Source organism: Leptonychotes weddellii, chromosome 3, assembly GCF_054177405.1.
Source record: "Leptonychotes weddellii isolate Sample4059 chromosome 3, ASM5417740v2, whole genome shotgun sequence".
NCBI lineage: Eukaryota > Metazoa > Chordata > Mammalia > Carnivora > Phocidae > Leptonychotes > Leptonychotes weddellii.
This window is the reverse complement of record NC_138371.1, coordinates 53,758,963-53,778,969: the sequence shown is the minus strand read 5'-3', so window position 1 is coordinate 53,778,969 and position 20,007 is coordinate 53,758,963. Positions and strand designations below refer to the sequence as shown.

Here is a 20,007-nt window from a genome sequence, read left to right as displayed (position 1 = left end):
CTGGGTGATGGGCATTAAGGAGGGCCTGTGATATGATGAGCGCTGGGTGTTACACACAACTGATAAATTATTGAACACTACATCTGAAACTAATGATGTACTATATGTTGGCTAATTGAATTTGAATTGAAAAAATAAAAAAAATAAATTGAAGGTAATTTTTACTTGAGATAAAATCTGGACTACTTTAATGCAGAAGACTTAAGCTGCTGGTCTCTTAAACTGTGCTCAGAGCATGAACAAGAGGTAGCTAGAACTAGGAAAGGTCAGAAGGGTCTGAGGGGTATGGATGAGACATGGCCTACGTTGTAGGAAAGAGCACCACTGTTTGGTCTTGGTTGAGGGGCAGACCCCATAGCATGTGGGGGCCATGGGTGAGCTCTGCGGCTTTTCTGAATGATTCTTTGTGGGAGAGATGATCAGTACTTCAGGGCTCCATGACTGCAGTGTTCTCTAGAATTGACACGTTTGAAGAGAGCCATGTTTTAGCAATGGGTGAGGGGAAGCATTATGTTCACCTAACATGGACCTTGGGTCATGGTTTATATATGTACTAAGGTAACTCTGGGTGAAATTTTATCTAACAATTAAAAAAATTATTTGAAGATGAAAATATAGAAAGAAATGGGAATAAGCATGGTGATATTCCACAGACACTAGGCTGTAGAGTGTTATCTAGAACCCATTAATTTGGACTTTGGGAAAGATATAGAAATTGGATATAGGCACTAAAAAAAAATGTTAGCTTATAATACTTTCAACCCCTTTGAGTTCCCTTTATAGGAACTTTTGCCTTTTAATTGGAGGCTATTAACATTTTCTGGATGCAAGAAAATATATTTTATAGTGAAAGAATTACAAGCAAAAGAGCAGTCTATTTTGGGCAGAGGTTTCTCCTATAACTGTACTCATCTATCTACTTCTAAGGTTGTGTTAGGAAGTAGGAAGGCTTTTGCTCAGATCCTTAATTTGCCACTTACTCATTACCTATATGACCTTAGGAAAGTTACTCAGTCTCTCAGAGTCTCAGTAATGTGCTCTATAAAAAATAGTATTAATAACATTTACTTCAGGGTAGTGAGGATTATATGAATGTATTAGGTAAAGCGCCTAAAATAGCTGCTTAATGAATGTTACATCCCTTTCTCATCTCTCCTAGAGCCCTTTGTGAAGAGCTGTGTCTATTGCAAACCCATTTCTTAACCTAGTTTTAATTGTATTTTTCACCGCACAACATTTACACGGGAGGAAACAGAAGTCTAGGGTTAGACAGAATGGCCTGGCTTGGCTTAATTACACTGCCCCCAGGTGTGAATTCCTGAAGACCTGCTGCTAGGGTCACCAGCTGTCCCAGTTTGCCCAGCACTGAGGGCTCTTCCAGGACAAGAGACTGCAGTGCTAAACTTGGGAGAGTCGCAGGCAAACTGGGATGAACTGGTCACCCCACCGACTATGTCTACGTCAGAGACGTAGTCTTCATTGCTTTTCTAAAGATAAATACCCGTGGACTCCCATACTTCTTTTCTTGGTGGGAAGGTAAAAAGTGATTATCCTGTGCGTGAATAAACAAGGGAGACCTATTCCAACTGGCTGGGAGAGAGAGAATGAACCTCAAACAAAATTGCTGACTGAACATTCCATTGAGGTGCCAAACATGTTATCTGGGGGTATTTTACTTATGGAAATCATCACCATCTTTACCTTTTTGGGCATAGAGGGGTAGAAAAGAATGAAAGATTTCTTTATCTAACTTTTCTCTACTATTTGGATAACTTTCTTCTTTATATAAAATCAAAATGTTGTTGTTAAAATGGATAGGATTCTAATCATTAGGGAAATGGAAATCAATACTACAGTGAGATACTCATTAGGATGGTTGCTAAAAAAAACTCAGAAAAGAGCAAGTGTTGGTGAGGAGGTGGAGAATTGGAACCCTTATGCACTGTTGGTGGGGGTATGAGATGGTTCAGTGGCTGTGGGAAACAGAAAGAATTACCATATAGTCCAGCAATTCCACTTCTGAGTATATGCCCAAACGAATTCAAAGCAGGGTCTCGAAGAGGTATTTGCACGCCTGCATTCCTAGCAGCATTTATCACATTCGCTAAAACGTGGAAGCCACCCGGGGTCCATCGACAGATGAATGGAGAAACAAAATGTAGCATATACATACAGCAGAGTGTTATTTAGCCTTAGAAAAGAAGGACATTCTGACATATGCTATAGCCTGGGTGAACCTTGAGGACATTGAGCTAAGTGAAATAAGTCAGTCACAAAAAAGACAAATACTATATGATTCCACTTGTATGAAGTACTTGGAGTAATCAAGATCATAGAGACCGAGGGGTGCCTGGGTGGCTCAGTCGGTTAAGTGTCTGCCTTCGGCTCAGGTCATGATCCCGGGGTCCTGGGATCGAGCCCCGCGTTGGGCTCCCTGCTCAGAGGGAAGCCTGCTTCTCCCTCGCCCTCTGCCTGCCATTCTGCCTGCTTGTGCGCTTGCTCTCTCTCTCTCTGTCAAATAAATAAATAAAATCTTTAAAAGAAAAAAAAGATCATAGAGACAGAAAGTAGCATGGTGGTTGTCAGGCACCGGGCAGAGGGAGGAGGGGGGAATGGGGAGTTGTTTAGTGGGTATAGAGTTTCTGTTTTACCAGATGAAAAGAGTTGTGGTGATAGTTGAACAACATTGTGAATGTATTTTTTTTTTTTAAGATTTTATTTATTTATTTGACAGAGAGAGAGATAGCGAGAGCAGGAACACAAGCAGGGGGAGTGGGAGAGGGAGAAGCAGGCTTCCCGCTGAGCAAGGAGCCCGATGTGGGACTCGATCCCAGGACCCTGGGATCATGACCTGAGCCGAAGGCAGACGCTTAACCAACTGAGCCACCCAGGCGCCCCATCTCCCTTTATTTCTTTTAAATTTATGGACTCTGCTACTAATTTCTTGATGTCTGGAATAGGTTAACACCTTTTCTCCTCAGCTTCTGTTGATCATAAGCTTGAAATTTATCTGCAAACTTCAAGGGCAGAAAAGAGCAGAATTCACATCATTCTTTTTTTTTTAATTTAAAGATTTTATTTATTTATTTGACAGAGAGAGAGAGAGCGAGAGCAGGAACACAAGCAGGGGGAGTGGGAGAGGGAGAAGCAGGCTTCCCGCGGAGCAGGGAGCCCGATGCGGGGCTCGATCCAGGGACTCCAGGATCATGACCTGAGCCGAAGACAGACGCTTAATCGACTGAGCCACCCAGGCGCCCCAGACAGAAGCAGAGGGAGAAGCAGGCTCCCTGCTGGGCGAGGAGCCCGACGCGGGGCTCGATCCCAGGACCTTGGGATCATGACCTGAGCCGAAGGCAGACGCCCAACGACTGAGCCACCCAGGAGCCCCCATTGTGAATGTATTTAATGCCACCAAACTGTACACTTAAGCATGGTTAGAATGGCAAATTTTATGTTATGTGTATTTTGCCACAATAAAGAAAGGAACAAAACAGGGAGGACTGTTGTATTACCAAGACGATTCCATTGCCTGTGCTGCGTCCTCCCGTTCTAGGCAGGGGCCTCCTTTTGTTCGCTACCATTTCTCATATTACCAATGAGGACATCTAGGTACAAAAGGTGCTCTTTTGTGCCATTGGAGTCACAGCCAGGGAAATAATTTCACTAGACTGGTGGCTTCCTAGAGCTGCTGGAGGAACTGGGGTATTGCTTAGAAACGCTAGGCCTCTTTATAAATAATGAGAAAACTCTCCGAGAGCCAACAGTGAAGAGTTTTTATAGCTCGTCTTTAAGTCTTCCCGTTTTCTGGGTTTGCTTCCTCTTCAGCAGGGCCAGTACTGGTAAGGCTGGATAAAGGGGAGAGCGGGAGTGAGGGGCAGCTACGATTTCCGAAGTACTTCATGCCAGTGATGCAGGGAACTGCACTCATGCTCTCCTGCACCAAAGCAATGCAGATGCAAGTGCACGTGTTCACTCGAAGAACAAAAAGCAAACCGGAAGTAGATGATTTCGGCAACTTCTCAGCAGTCAATATTTAAACAGTTCCTCTTTATATATACCCAACTGGGGGCCCCAATGTTGAACCAGCAACCTATATCATTTGCTGAGTTGAAAGATTTGTGTAAAGACAATTCACATCATCAACAATACAGATTAAGATACATAAAATGCTGTCGGGATGGCTTTGATTTTTCAGAAATACATTACTAAGAAATTGATGTCCTGAGTTTGATCAATAACAGCAATACATGTGAATGCTTCTGTACCCCCTTATTAAAACCCCTGAACTGGTCTGGGAAACCAATCTATTTCCAACCACTCAGTGTTAGGAAAGCCTTCCCAACCCGAAGCAGGTCTCTGTCAAGCCAGCGTGATGTTCCGTATGCCCCAGGACTATCTCTATTCCGGACAGTGCCATCTTGGAGTAATAGATCATCAGTGTCCTAGGTTTGGGTGATGCATCGCTCTAATGTGTCAGAACAACAGCTGGCTCAGTTTCTCTATGCTGGGAGCCCAGCAACAGCTGACTGCTATGATGGATTACCTGCGTGGTGCCGTCTATCGCTGTAATACATCAAGACACAGCACTGATTTGAAGGTGAATTAGTCAAAAGATGGAGTTCTGCAAGCTCTAAACCCACGAAGAGGAATCCTGTTTAATTATAGAATGAAAGACAAAGTAGCTGGCATGAGGCTTAGTGAATGTCAAATGCAGGGCTATTTCTAAGATGTAATTCACATTAAGTATGCAGCATTACCAGATGAGATTTGATCATTGCTCTGCTTTCTTGAGGTGTGATTCACATCTTGCATCAGCATACCACCCCCGCCAGAGCAGCTGGACTGCAGTTGGGACATACTTTTTCCATGTGCCTTTGTAGAGACTTTCTAAATACAGCCCTACTATAAACCACCAGACTCCTGTCCTAAGTTCAAGTATTCTTTCTGTATCTTTCTGTATCCTTCTCTTCCTTTGTATCCCTTTAGTCCAAATCCACAGAGAACAGAATGAAACTATGAAATGAGTCTGTGCCGCTTTGCCTCACGTGAGGTGGTTGAGCCCTTTGACAGTCATTCACTCAAGTTATTCATTTAATAAGTATTGATTAAGCATTGAAATTATTAAGATGTTTCAATTATATATAATTAAAAAATAGAACCTGTAGTGGTTACAAAGTAAAGAGATTAATTAGTTCAGATAATGAGATGTCCAGATGAGACAGCTCCAAGGTGGAATAATGCAGTGGCTCAGTGATACCATCAAAGATCCAGGTTCTTTCCATCTTTATGTTCTGCCATCTGGCTTTTGTCTTTAAGGCCTTTACCTTCTTGGTTGCAGTTCCAGCCATCACACCTAGATATAATAACATTGATCCAAGCAAGAGACAAAAGAAGGGACATTCTCCCACGTTCTTAACAGTGAGGAAAGCTTTCTCAGAAGTCCATATCAGACTTCCCTTCCAGTCTCACCGGCCAGAATTGGATGCGAACCCCGTCACTGGTAAGAAGAATAGACCACCACGAATGGCAGGTTAGAGCCTGTCTTCCCTGAAGGGTATGGCTACCTGGCAGAGAGTGAACAAAATTGAGGTTTTAGAAACAAGAGGGGTCGGCATTTGCTGTTTGGAGGGCAATTCTAGCTCTGAAGTCCAGGTGAAGCCTTTCTTAAGATCCTTGGGAGCCTCCAGATGGCAAGTTGTGGAAGACAGAGTGATGCATCACCCAGAGCTCCCTTCAGGAATAAAAACCTATTCTAAAAAAACAAAAACAAAACAAAACAAAACAACAAAAGCTATTCTACCAGCTTCTGGACAGTCCCAAATGTCAACTCTCTGCAGAGGAAAACTGTCTTTCTCAAGGTCATCCTCTTTCCAGGATCAGCCTATATCCAGTGACTGATCAACATGAGGGTAGAAAGCCATGATCCCCTGGTTCCACTTGGGACAACTCTGAAGGGCCATCCCAGGTTCAGGGCTCCCTGAGTAAGAACTTCCTGGTGCCTGCGTCTCAGCTCAGTGTCTGCTGCCCAGTCCTGCCTCCTCCCATCCATATGTGTTGATCCCAAGAACATCTTGCCTGCTGATCTCCAACTCAGAGTCTGCTTCCTGGGAAGCCTGCAACATAGCATTTCTGGCTTGAACAGTCCCTTCAGACTCCGTGATATGGAACCACCCAGAGATGTGGCCATTCTTCCATGACAGACAGTAATTTGGAGTATTGTAAATAGGTAGCTGAGTCCTGGACCCAATGAAGATTCTAATCTGCTATGAAGACTCTCCTTAGCCCCCAATAATAACAATTTCTTACTCGCTCTAGCTTCCTGAGGAAGTATAAAATGTGAGAACTCATTAGAGCTTAGAGATTGGTCAGAATGATAGCTGTATTTCTGTTGTTGTCATGAGCAGAAGTGGATCAACAAATAGGTTATTGCCCATGTGGCATGTCATGAAAGTATCGATCAAGCATTGAACTCAAAGCAGGGCCCATGGACCTGCAGCAGTCCTGACATCACTGGGGAGTTTGTCAGAAATGTAGAGTCCAGGCTACACCCCTGGATCCACTGATTCAGAATCTGTTTTTTAACAGGTGTGTCCCAGGCACTGCTCTCCTGGGAGAGCTGATCGTCATAGGTAACTAAGCTGACCCTTAGTTACCATATGCTCCCAGTTTTTATTATGGTCATTAGTCTTGGGTTGGATACTTTAAAAATTTACAGATCCTCTCAGGGGCTACCATATGCATTTACTACACTTTAAGTAGAATTACTTTAGGTTATTACAAGTAACGTTAAGATTCTTGTACACCCATTCTGTGCATTTTGTCAGACTTTTCTCCACCTCAGGAGCATCAAAAGCCAGTTGACCATCAGATGAGTAAGGAAGGAGCTAGACAAGAGGTCAGAGCACAGGAAAGTGATATGGGAGGTTCCAAAGTCAAACCACACAGAAAAGCATCTGATGCTTCTCATCCGTTAAATCTGGCGGTGTGAACTCAAGCCCCTCTTGTTCCATGAGGGCATTCAGCTTTCTGCTTGTGTGAGCACAGAAATCTATGGAAGGAAGCAGATCTTGGGCCAGTGACACCCTAGTTCAGGGTATTGGGCCTGGGACAAAGGTGAAAGGACCGTAGTCCAGCTCTGTAAAGGAGAGTAAAGAGTCGGCACGGAAGCAGAACAATGCTGTTGCTGTCAGCTGCTTATCAGGACGACAGTGCTGGCCACTGGGGTGTGTTACTGGCCTGCCCCACAGCGGTGATGCAGAAGAGTGCTGATGCAGGGAGGCCAGGGCGGTGGCCCTAAGAACTGGCCAGACAGAAGCGGGTGCTGGCGGGCTCTGGGAACAGTCTCCAGCGACCTCAGCTGCGGCCATTGAGGACGTGGCCAGCCACAGGCACCACCAGTACATAGGGCACTGTGAAGAGCCAAGTGCATTTCTGGGGCCCTTTGCTTCTTGAGATCCTTGTATCTGGAGGGTCTTGATCCTTGGATCTTTTCTCCATCCTCCGGTGAATGGTAATATCCATGCTGAGAGTAAGTCCCTTTGTTTTAGTTCCCTCATCCATAAAACAGGGATAACAAACTTCACTCTAAGGTAAGGTTCTCTGGAGGTAAAGTATTAGGAAGGAATTTAAAAATTACCCTGAAAGGTCTTATTTTTCCAGTAGTAGTAAGGAAGTTAGCAGGAGGGACAGCAAGAAAGAGGATTATTTTTGGTAAGCTAGGAAGTAGTAACCTTGATCCTTAATAGAGGGACCTCAAGCACTGTGGCAGCTGAAGAATATTAGGGACAAGTCAGGAGGCCAGGCACCTTCTGTCTAACGGTTCTAGCTGTCATAATGTATCACCTTCACCGGCATTTCCACATCTAGCCTAGGGGGAGGGAGAGGGAAAGGTGGGCTCCTTCTTTTTGAGAGTTTAGTCCATTCATTGCATCCATCAGTTCCATTTACATCTCATTGGCCAGAACTTACTCACGTGGCCATCTTTACCTGCAAGAGAGGATGGGAAATGTAGTCTTTGTTTCTTCAGGTGGCCTGAGAAGATTCTGTTATGTTGAGAGAGAAAGGGGAAGACTACAAATTCTGTTATGTGAAGAGCAAGGGAAAAGGGGTATTGGGGGGCAGGGCAGCTGCTGCCGCACCTGGTACAATTCAAAATAATGAGACCTTATGAGAAACAACCACAGGGAGAAGAAAATCACATCCTCCTGTACATTCCTGTCTTTCAACGGCTCCTAACTGGGACCCAAATCTGGAGGACAGGCCTCTCTTTCATTTTGAGTCCAAATAAATTCCTTGGCAGATTTCATTCCTTTCTGTATTTAGAATGATGGAAAAACCCTACTCTTCTAACACAATGTGAACATCAAAGTAAGATTATTTCTAAATGGTAAGAGTAAGAAATTCCCAAGAGACAGGAAAAGATGCTTTTGGAACTGAACTGGTAGTAAATGAGGGCGGTTGAGAATTGGGAAGCAGTTCTATCTCTCCCTCTTTTAACAGCTTTCAGGAGAAAAATGAAGATGAGTATTCCTCCAAGATCATACGTAGGCAAGAAGCATACTGGAACGCCAATAGGCACCATTCTTAGTTACAAGACTTAAAGTTTGAGAATGGTTTGTAGTCCATACAAGAGCTCAAAGTCCTGGTAAGAGACTCTCTAGGGAGTGGTAATTTGGGGAATCTGCCGCCTGCCCATGAGCAAGCAAAGGCTACAGGATTAACACGGAGGTCCTAAAGAAGATATTGACAGTTAGCTTTGAGACAGATGTCACTTAGATTGCTGTGCACAACGGGAAGAAAGATACAAAACAACAAGATTAATAACCAGTGGGGTCTGAAACACTAGGGGCCCTTACACACACTTCATAAAGACGAACAAAAGCTTGCGCTGTAAGTAATGCAGATTTAGCCGTGAACGTTACTTGGTGTGTTCTTAGCTGCGGCAGCACATTGCTTTATTGTTGGAGATTTTACAGGGGAGATGAAGCAGTGGGAGAAACAAAGGAGATACAGAAAGAGGCAGATGAATATTTGAGTTTTTATGTTTGGTTCATAAAGACACGGCACATGTGGGTCAAGCATGGAAGTATGCAAAGTAAGGATAAAGACACGGGGTTATTGGCGGAGAGGGAGAGAAGATGGGCAATTATTGAAGCTGTTTCATCCTCTCTATCTTTTAGGGCACTGTTACGAATACTAACTGGATTTCCGTAAGATGCCCATAGTTTTTCCCTCTTCTCATCAGCTTATATTTTATAAGTCAGGGGACTCATAAAGAATAAGTATTATGCTAAGGTAAAAAAAAAACCCCACAATTATTGTGGAGACAGAAAACTATAGGTCATTTGATGAATTTCCAGAGGAATGATACAATCGGGTTGTGTCTGAGCATTTAATCATACCTCGTGTTGTATTTCTCATCACTGAGCAAAGCCGAGCCCTGCGTCGGTCCTGCTTCTATGACAATTTAGGGATTTAGTCTCAGCCCTTCCTATCTCTCAGAGGTCCAAGGCACATACAAGATTTAGTGTAAACATAAAGATTCTTGGAAGATGGAGGTGGGCTGCTGCTGCCCTTCTTCCACAGAGAAGATAGGCTGATAAAGTAAATCTGCCAAGGAATGTTCCCGAGGCTTCTCCCTCTCTCTTTACCCCTTTTCCTCGTCCCGCATTTAAGGGCACTGGCTGATGTCAGACACTTGGGAGGACCTGAAGAAGCTGTCACGCATGTCCTCAGCGTGCTCTGTCACATGGAGAAGACAGACCTGGAAACAGATTACCCCATCCTGAGTGATGGATAGAAGGAACCACGTACAGAATGTTCTGAGGATGGACAGAATGGCTGAACTAACTTTCTCAGGGAGTGACAACTTGACAGAATTTTAAAGTACAAGTAGGAGTTTTCTGGGAAACTGGAGAATGAAAGGCCCTTCTGGGAAGGAGGAAAAAGTGAAAAGGTTTAGAGGCTTGAAATAGCAAGATGTATTTAGGGAGCATCAAATGGGTCGGTGTGAACCCACGGAGGACATGACTGGAAGAGAAATTGAAAGAAAGGGACCTTGATGCTTTGCTAAGGAGTCTGGGTTTGTTTTTGTTTTTGTTTTGTTTTGTTTTCCCGTCTTATAGGTGGTAGGACTGTGGTGGCTGAGGAGTTCCCTGAGCAGTGGCAGGAAGGGCTGTGGCCCATTCCCCACGCCTTCCCACAGGAGGTCTTAGCAACCCATAGAAGGAGTGCATTGAGGACAGAGAGGTGGGACAGTGGCAAACAGCTTGGAGTGCTAGAGAAAGAAGTCCAAACTGGGTACTGGTAGGTGGCCACTAGCCTGGTGACCCAGAGGGCAGTTGCTGTGTACATCATTCAGCATCCAGCAGGAAGTGGAATTCATTCCAATTGGTTCGGGTAAAGAGACTTATATGAAGGGACTACCTCAGGGGTGTGAGCAGTTGAGGGATACTGAGGCACTCAGACACTAGCCACAGCAGGAACCACAACTTGGGCTGACAAGGCAAAGGAAGATGCCATTGCCGGAGCCCAGCGAGGCTATCCAAAGGAGGGGGAGTCATGGAGGGACATAGTGTCTGCCAGAGACACAACCCAGAGGTGTGAAGCCCAGGACAGAAGTGGGGGAGGAAAACCCACCTGTCTTTTCTCCAGGCTTAGGATTCCCTACTGGTGCCTCCATTGGTTAAACCCAACCAGAGCCAGCTGATAAGAAAGTCCAAGTGATGGAGTTTATAGGGTCAGGAGGACCCTATGAACGGAGAAAGGCAGAGAGGGTAAGGAAGGCAGCTGGGTAGGGACTGGAGGCAAATAGTCAGTTCTTGCTTTATCTGCTCTTTTCCCAAAGACCCTCATGGATGGAGAATTGGATCCCATGGTCATTTTGGCTCTTTTCTTTTGTTGTCAATTAATCCCGTACAATATCTGTTTTAAATCTTTTTGTTTGACAGACCCCTTTGAGAATCTGATGAAAACAATAGGACCTCTCCCCAGGAAAGAAAAATCACATATGGATGAAATTTCCATTCAATTTATATATCCTCTAGAACCTTACTGCTCAAAGGGTGATCTGTATATACATAGACCAGCAGACTCAGCCTCACCTGGGAGCTTAGAAATGCAGGCCCCATACCAAGCCTGAATCAGAACCTGCATTTTTAACAACATTCTCAGGAGAGTTATATGTTCATTAAAGCAGAAACACTGCTTTGGAAGTCAGCGGCACACAGCTTCAATGTGCCTGGTTGGAGTGGATGTGGATACATCAGTTAGGATGTAGGTTCAGCTACAAATAAAAGAAAACCCAACAAAACAGTAGTTTTAAAAAAGAGGGGTTTTATTTTTCTCATGTAACATGAAATCTAGATATAAATCAGTTCAGGGCTGGTTTCATGGTTTCGTGACTGTCCATCCATGTTCCTGCTCCGCCATCTTTAGCGTGTGGCTGTTGCCCTCTTGGCTGTCAGATGAGTCCTGACCTCCAGGCATCGTCTTTGCATTCTGGCAAAGAGCAAAAGAGTGAAGTGAGCAAACCACTGAGCCATTGTCAAGATCATTCCCAGAGCTTCTCCCCAGAAGCTTCTGCCGGCCACGATTTGGTATGGTTGCCTCTAGCTGCAAGAGAGGCTGTAAGGTAGAGTTCTTTTCTAAGCTTCAGGTAAAAAATAGGGGTTATGTTAATAGGAAAGGAGAAAATTGTTATTGAAGAGAAAATTATCCAAATCTCTCCTTGCATGTCTTAATGAAAATTACTAACTCTGAAAATCGCCCTCATTCCATCTCTTGTCACTGATGAGAACTTATTCCATGTATTCTGCTCTTTGGAATCTCTTTGCAAAATAAGGTGAATTCAGAACTTCTTAGCAGAGGGCAAAATAGAATTATAGAAAAGAGAAGTGGGAGATAAAACTAGAAACTGACCAATTTGGGCTCCAGTTACTCAGAATCGGTAGGAATTTCTTTAGGTACCAGAACCAAAATATACTTTTGTACGATATAAAGAAATAACTGCCTAAATAGACCTAAAAAACATAGAACATTCCAGATTTCTTAAAGAAATTGTGCCCAGATTTCATTTGTATGAACATTTTGTGTGTTTTTCTGGAAAGAAAGGGCTGCAGCTTTCACTATACCTCCTTTAGTAAAAAACCACTGATTTAGAATTATTACTTGCACGTGTATTCAATACATTGTCTTCATTCTCTCTGATAATATATTTTCCAGGATGTTTTTCTTTATTTTTGTTAACATTTTAAAAATCTGTATGGCATGACGAGAACTACTTAAGGGGAAGATAAGATTTCTTTCTATTACCTGAGTGTGTGATGCTGTGAGATGTAGGAACTGAAAGCCCAGCTAGTCTCTCTGTCCTAGTTCCATGTTGGCTTATTTTAACAGGACAAGGTAATATTTGTTGTAAGATATTCGTAACCACATGTTAACTGTACGGTCTAAGGTGTTCAGTGATAGAGCAGATTCCTTAGTAAGACCAAATTTTTTGTCACTGAAGTGTTTTGAGCTACACCCTGATGTTTAAAATAAAAATTGGTTAAAACAACTTTCACCTTCTAGGATCTACTTTTTATTTTTATTTACTTTTTATTTTTATATTTTCAAAGATTTTATTTACTCATTTGAGAGAGAGAGAGAAAGAGAGCACAAGCAGGGGTCAGGGGGAGCGGCAGGCAGAGGGAGAGGGAGAAGCAGACTGCCCACTGAGCGGGGAACCCGATGCCAGGCTCGATCCCAGGAATGACCTGGGCCGAAGGCAGACGCTTAACCGACTGAGCCACCCAGGCTCCCCTAGGATCTACTTTTTAAATCTTCCATCCCCTGTAGTTATCAAGTGCATGTACCAGGCCTCTAGAAACTAGTATATTAAAACTGAACCAACTTGCTGGGAGTAACTGTCTCTAGGGTGTGTTTTCCAAAGAAGAGCATTGTTTAGAGTGGTGAAATTATAAGCCTACTTAGGCATGTTGTAAAGCTGTTCAAAAAGTAACTCAGCAAGTTTTGTGAGTGGAAATGTAGTGTTCAAGTCACATTCTGCTTGAAAAGGTTATAACAAATACAAATGAAGTAGAATTATTATTTACCAACAAATGACATAGAAATTCCATATCTGGATTCTCAATGCAGATACTTGGAGAGTTGTCCTAGCCCATTCAGGCTCGGCCATCTTTCTTGAAAGGAATAAAACACTTATTTAGAAAAATTCTGTTCGTAATATTCTTCACGAATTCAGATGGGATTTTCCCAATTAATCTAAATTAGTGATTTTTTACTGGATTCAAGTAGCCAACTTCCCTATGATCTTGGAACTGTCTGCTCTGGCAATAGAGGTATAGTATTGTATTAAATATTCGGCTAAAGAGAACTGAATTCTAAGGAGACATGAGACTTGGCTTAATGTTCTAGATTCCGAAAAATAATTTTTTATTGACTAGTGTCCTCAAAATACTTTCAGTCTTTTATGGGTTTCTGTGTGGAGACAACTGAGAGTGAGTCAGGTCTCAGTCGGAAGGCTTCCCTCTCTGTGAAGTCAGAGCTCCTGGCAGAACTCAAGGGGATTCTTGAGCTCAGGCTCAGCTGATGGATACTGTCAGAACAGGACTCTACATCCAGTACTCAAAAACAGGCCGCAGATCTTCAGCTCTTGGAGCTGGAAAGACCAGCCATGACAATATCACGAGACTTCAGGCAACAGGTGTGTTCTAAGTGTGGATTGTTGTCATTCTGTTGTTCTTTTATAGAGAAACACTTGATTAAGTGACTGCACCTTGGTTAGTAGGTTCTGTCCATTCATCCAGTCAAGATTCACTCAACACCAATTATATCGTTTTCTCCCTGCTTGAGACTGGTAGGAGGAGGAGAGGATACAAAAAATGGCTCCTGAGAAAGGGGAACCCTCTTACACTGTGGTGGGAATGCAAACTGGTGCAGCCACTCTGGAAAACAGTGTGGAGGGTCCTCCAAAAGGTAAAAATAGAGCTACGCTATGACCCAGCAATTGCACTACTAGGGATTTATCCAAAGGATACAAACGTAGGGATTCAGAGGGACACCTGCACCCCAATGTTTCTAGCAGCAATGTTCACAATAGCCAAACTATGGAAAGAGCCCAGATGTCCATCAACAGATGAATGGATAAAGAAGAGGTGGTATATATATATATATATATATATATATATATATATATATATATATACAATGGAATGTTACTCAGCCATCAAAAAGAATGAAATCTTGCTATTTGCAATGACGTGGATGGAACTAGAGGGTATTATGCTAAACAAAATAAGTCAGTCAGAGAAAGACAAATATATGATTTCACTCATCTGTAAAATTTAAGAAACAAAACAGATGAACATAGGGGAAGGGAGGGAAAAATAAGACGAAAGCAGAGAGGGACAAACCATAAGAGACTCTTAACTCTTGGAAACAAACAGGATTGCTGGAGGGGAGGTGGGTGGGTGGGGTGGGGTAACAGGGTGATGGGCATTAAGGAGGGCACATGATGTAATGAGCACTGGGTGTTGTATGAAACTGATGAATCACTAAACTCCACCTCGGAAACTAATAATACACTATATGTTAATTAAATTGAATTAAAAAAAAAAAGAATGGTTCCTGACTTATTTGGTCATAGTAGGAGGTGTACACCAAATGCTAAAGATTTTGCAGATCTGTGAAGTGTTTCTCTACCCCCCCACAGAACAGCTCCAATGCTGACTACATAAATGTAAAACTGTAAGATTTTGATTCAGTTTTCTGGTTTGTAGATATGTTGAAAAGAAAGATATAGCCAATATTTCTCCCTCCTTAGTAACAGCTAGTTCTAAAGAACCTATACCAAATATATACCAATATTTATCATTTCAGATCTAAGTGAGTTGCCAACACCAAGTTTGTACAGCCCATGTATATCCACAGTATCAATGCTTATTTCAACTGTGTTTGGCCAGCTAGATTACAATTTTTGAGAACTGTACTATCTTGCTTATATAAAAGTCACTTCTTGTATTGACTAAACATGCTCCCTTCCACTTCATCTCCACAAGTATGTGCTCATCAGGATTATTAACACTCATGTGATGTTACATTCTTCCCCTCACTTTGGGGAAGCAGCTCTCCTAACCACAGGGTTTGCCATGTTATATGCTATTCAGACTTTCAGGCTTGATCCTTCCCGTTTCCAAGGCGTCTGTGGTGTTATTGGCATGTTAATTATTACAGCAAATGATAAAATGTGCAAAATGGTACCCCCCCTTCTTAATGACATAAATAAATGGAGCAATTAATTTTACACAATAAAAACAAGCAATACAATAACTTACAAATTTGGAGTTTCTTCATTATTACATCAAATTGCAAAATGGAAACATGTAATTTCAAAAGGCTCATAAGTAAAAATGGAAACACAGCTGATGCCGCGTCAGCTTGTGGGCTGCAAAATAATGTGGGGCTTGCACAGTGTGGAACACTCAACATCTTTTAGAGACATCAAGCCACATATTCAGAAACTGCAGATCTTCCTAGAACTGAGCCGTCCCATTGATACAAGTCATTTGTGCACTATAATAAACAGCAAAACAAAAAAAACTTTTCCCCTGTTTTCCTTCATATATTCATTTGGAATTCCAGCAGCTACTTTGCTAAGGACCCTTATCTCCATTTATCTACAGTTGCAGAAGCTGAAAGCCTCTGATTGATCTCGTAACTTCAATATCTAGAGAGAGATAAGTAGGGAAGCAAATTTCCCGGGAGAGCTGACAACAGTTTTTTAAATGAAATGTGTATACACCAAACCTGACATCCTATATTGCCCACCATCTCTGAAACCGTCAGTTTCAGGGCTGACATTTGGTTCTGTGTGTTTGTTTTGGTGAGTGAGAAAGTAACACATATTTTCTTTGACATCTTGTGCAATTTTACAAGTATTCGGGTCACACTCCCTCGTTTGCATGGAGGATGTATTTGCACAGTTGTCAGAATGATGGACAGCGGAGTGAGTGACAGGACGGAGCGTTGATCTTTGCTTGTTATTACACACACTAGCCTGGTAGGAATCGCGATGTGTTGGTGAGACAAACTGTGTCCCATTCTGGAACATATTAAGTTTGTCTCCAGGACACACATGACTTAGCTAGGGTGTCGAACCTCATTCATAATAGATGCTAATCTTTTCAGGGCTGACTGATGAGAGCACTTCCTGCCCTTCACGGAATTAGAGCTGGGTTTTATCAAAGGACTCAAACTGCCTGCTAATTAGACTAATTCCCTTCATCATGAATTATTTATTTCCATTGGTAACCGATCACTGTGACATTAATGGGTTCTGCTCAACTTGGTTTCAAACTAATACACACTAGGAGTTAAATGTTTAAAAATTCCTGATACTTCACTCCAGGTCAAGTGTATCTTTGGCTAGTATTTGACAGATTTGATGAAGTCTCCTCGGTTGCCTTTTAGTTACAAATAAAATGGGACAAGTTTCCAGATTTGGTTTGGCTAGGAAAACAAATCCATTTCTTTCTCTGCACAGATGCCTCCTGACTTAGCTAGAACGGTGCATCTTATTCTAGGCCGTGCTGTCTGTGGTGCGTAGTATTTTATCAAGGTCAAACCACCAAGTAAAAGTGCCGGTGAGCCTCCTTAGGATGATAATATTTCAAAGTTGAACTAGACAGAACGTCAGCTAGTAAAGTTGAACTGATGCTTAGTTCAGTTATTGATATCGGCTGATAAAATCAGAGTGCAGGATCTTGTTTACCTATCCATAAAATGCAGAATACACTTAAAAAAATAGAATGTATAGATCTAGCCCAATGGTGCAGTTTTTTAACATCTGAGGTTGTATAGATTGCTGTGTCCCAAAGTCCAGTCCAGACACCACCTGTATCTGAAAGTGTTTGCTAAACTGCTAAAATGGGTCATGTAAAAGGCCTGTTAGTAAGAATCTCTGAGAATGGGATCTTAGAATTTGCATTATTAACAAGTGATTTTTTAGGCAGTGTGAGAATCATTGCCATCAGTACCCCAAAAACCCTATAAATAATCGATACTCTTAGAAATACTGAATCATCTCATCAAATAGGAGACAAGACACTGCCCTACAAGGTTAGGATTGGCCTCTGGAATTGGCTTCTGCAACAGTTTCATCACACATAAAAAGTACATCATTTCTACATACTGATAAGGCAGATCATCCGCTAGGTCTGTGAATGAGAGAGGTAAATGTTGAGACATCACACTTCTGCTCAGAGGACACACATGAAGGTGTCACGTGGAGGCATAAACAAGAACCATTCACCAAGATGATGGGTATCAGGTGGGAAGGCGTGCCGGGTGCGCACATCGAGGCACATATTTGTGCTAGGTAGTTTAGCTATTAAATAACTGAATTTTGAAAAGTGGTCAAAGAAAAAGTAAAAAGAAGGCAGTATAATGAGTAACTAGAACTTTGAACACTGAACAAAGGCATTTTGTCGGGAGACAAAATGACAACAGCTTCTGTTAAAAGTAGCTCCAGTTCCAGGTGCACCTGGGTGGCTCAGTCGTTTAAGCATCTGACTCTTGATTTTGGCTGAGGTCATGGTCTCAGGGTCTTGAGATAGAGCCCTATGTCAGGCTCCATGCTCAGTGTTCAGTAGGGAGTCTGCTTGAGATTCTCTCTCCCTCTGCTCCTCCTACCACTCTTTCTCTCAAGTAAATCTTTTTTAAAAACAGAGAAACATAAGGCTATCAGTGAAATGAATAAGTGCTTTTTTATTGTTTTTCTTTTTTTCTCATGGAAGTACTCAGATGACTTCGGATTTGTATTTTCACACACACACACGTACACACACACACACGTTTAAATGAACCTTGAATTTCATTTCACTGTCTCCCATCCCTTCTTAAGTCACTGTGGGTTTTTATTCATTTTGTTGATCTGAACTTGTTAGCTTACTGAATTGTTTTCCTCTTTGCTTCCCTTTTCATCTCTTACAAGTCACATTGCTGCTGGAGTGATTTTAGCTTGAAGAGTTCATTCCTGTGTTAATATCTGGTATTTTGAATGGATCCCACCCTCACATCTTCTACAAGGCACAGTATCATTTTAAAAATTCCAGAAATAAAGATTTTCCTCAAAAAAAAAAAAAAGATGTTGGAAGTTCTGGCTAGGGATGGCCAAAGTGTCTCATGAGATGCTAGCCTGATTGCATCCTGTTGGTTCTTACATGATTAGAAAAGATTGGCTATTGAGAAGACTTGTTAAAAATATTTTATCTTGCACATACTGCATGCTTCATAAATACTTATTAAATTGAACCAAAGTTTTCAGTGGCTTCAGGGAATCATGTTCCAGCCTCTCCTTGTCTGGAGATTCTGTCTGAACCCCAAAGAATTCTTTTACTGCTTTTCGAATTGTTGCTTCAAAATTTTTGATAACGCAGTGTGAAGAATAGTCACCAAAGAAAGGCAGTGGGACAGGATCTGAGGTCTGAAAGAGAAACCAGCTTGTGGCCCAGGAAGGAACCCTGGCTGTCATGAGGCTTCACAACCCCTAGAGCTGGAAGTAGTAACTGGTCACATATGATACATTCTTTCACATTCCACCCCAAGGGAAAATAATGTGACCTATCAACTGGTGAGTCTGGGGACATTTGGGTGAATTATGCAAGCAGCCCTGAGTATTCTTTAACATATTTGTGGAGAAGAACCCCGTAACAATCCCAAACTTTTTGCTGGTCATGTAGCTGGAGGTTTGGAGTATTAAATAAGAAAATAGAGTAATTATAGTAATTTGGGTTTTGAACTTTGCAGTGTCATTTCCCCTGATAACTAAATTATTCAATCAATATGGGATACTTAACAGTAAGAAGTAACAGAATAATTTAAAAAAATTAAATCATCATAAATCCAAAGAATAGACCAAACCAAACTTATTGAAAGATGAGCCATTTGGAGAAAAATAACTATATTAGAAATATGCTAAACCCGTGTAATCATCCTCCCTGACATCCCTATATACTCCTATTCCTAGTCTAAGGAATATGTTCCCTTAAAGCAAAGTTTTCCAAAATGTATTCCAAGGAAGAGTAATTCCTGAAGATATTAATAGGTACTCTATAAGAAGTGGTGCATGGTCAAATAAACTGGGAAATGTTATGAGAACTTTCAAACTTAAAAAAAAATTTCTTGAATTTCTGTTTCTTTCCAGAGGGGAGGCATTGGGACCAAATTTACCTTTCCACCATAAACAAGCAGAAAACTGGATAAAGTCTATGAAACAGTGATTTCCAGACATCAGACAGAGGCAGCTCAGGGCTGGGGTTCCTGAGAGACAGGAACAAACAAGATGAATCCCATTCTCACTCTGGTTTCCACTTGGAGGCAACTTCCAACCACAGTGCAGGGAGGGAAATCCCAAGCAGAGCACAGTGGGCTTGCTGAGTTGAGGAAAAGGAGATTAGGGAGGCTGAACAGCTTGGAAGTTGCAGATCATAATTCTAAAGAAGAGGGCACTATGCAGAAATAGAACTGCATGAGTCTTCCTGGAGGACTCCCTTGTATTTTGCTAATAATTACATTGTGTGTGCATGGGGTAAAACTCCATGGGGCAGGGGAAAAATATAATCGGGGATTTGTAAATTCACAAGGGCAAGGAGATGTTTAAACTCCAGGCAGCTAGGGTAAAGAGTCTCACTGGTCAGCCAGGGCATTCAGTGGGGACCACAGGGGGTCATGTGTTAATAGTAAGGATGGACAACTCCTGGAATAAAACCACACAAGATGTGTGATAGGAAAGCTAAAAAACACAGGTCTAGCAGGGATGAAGCTGGAAAGCAAGTCATTGCTTGCCAAAACCCCACTACTCTTTAAAGGAAAACAAACAAAAATCCAGACACTGAATAGCATAACATTCATCATATCCATAATCCAATTTAAAAACCATCAAACATGCTACAAAGCAGGAAAGTGTAACCCACACCAGCAGAAAGTCAATTAATAGAGACAGTCTAG

General features: G+C 42.1%; 1 pseudogene; it reads right to left on the bottom strand.

The window, feature by feature from the left end:
* The window catches only part of LOC145720740 (uncharacterized), a 71,097-nt pseudogene extending 65,749 nt beyond the window's left edge, over positions 1–5,348 (bottom strand).
* Between the last annotated feature and the right edge of the window lie 14,659 nt (positions 5,349–20,007).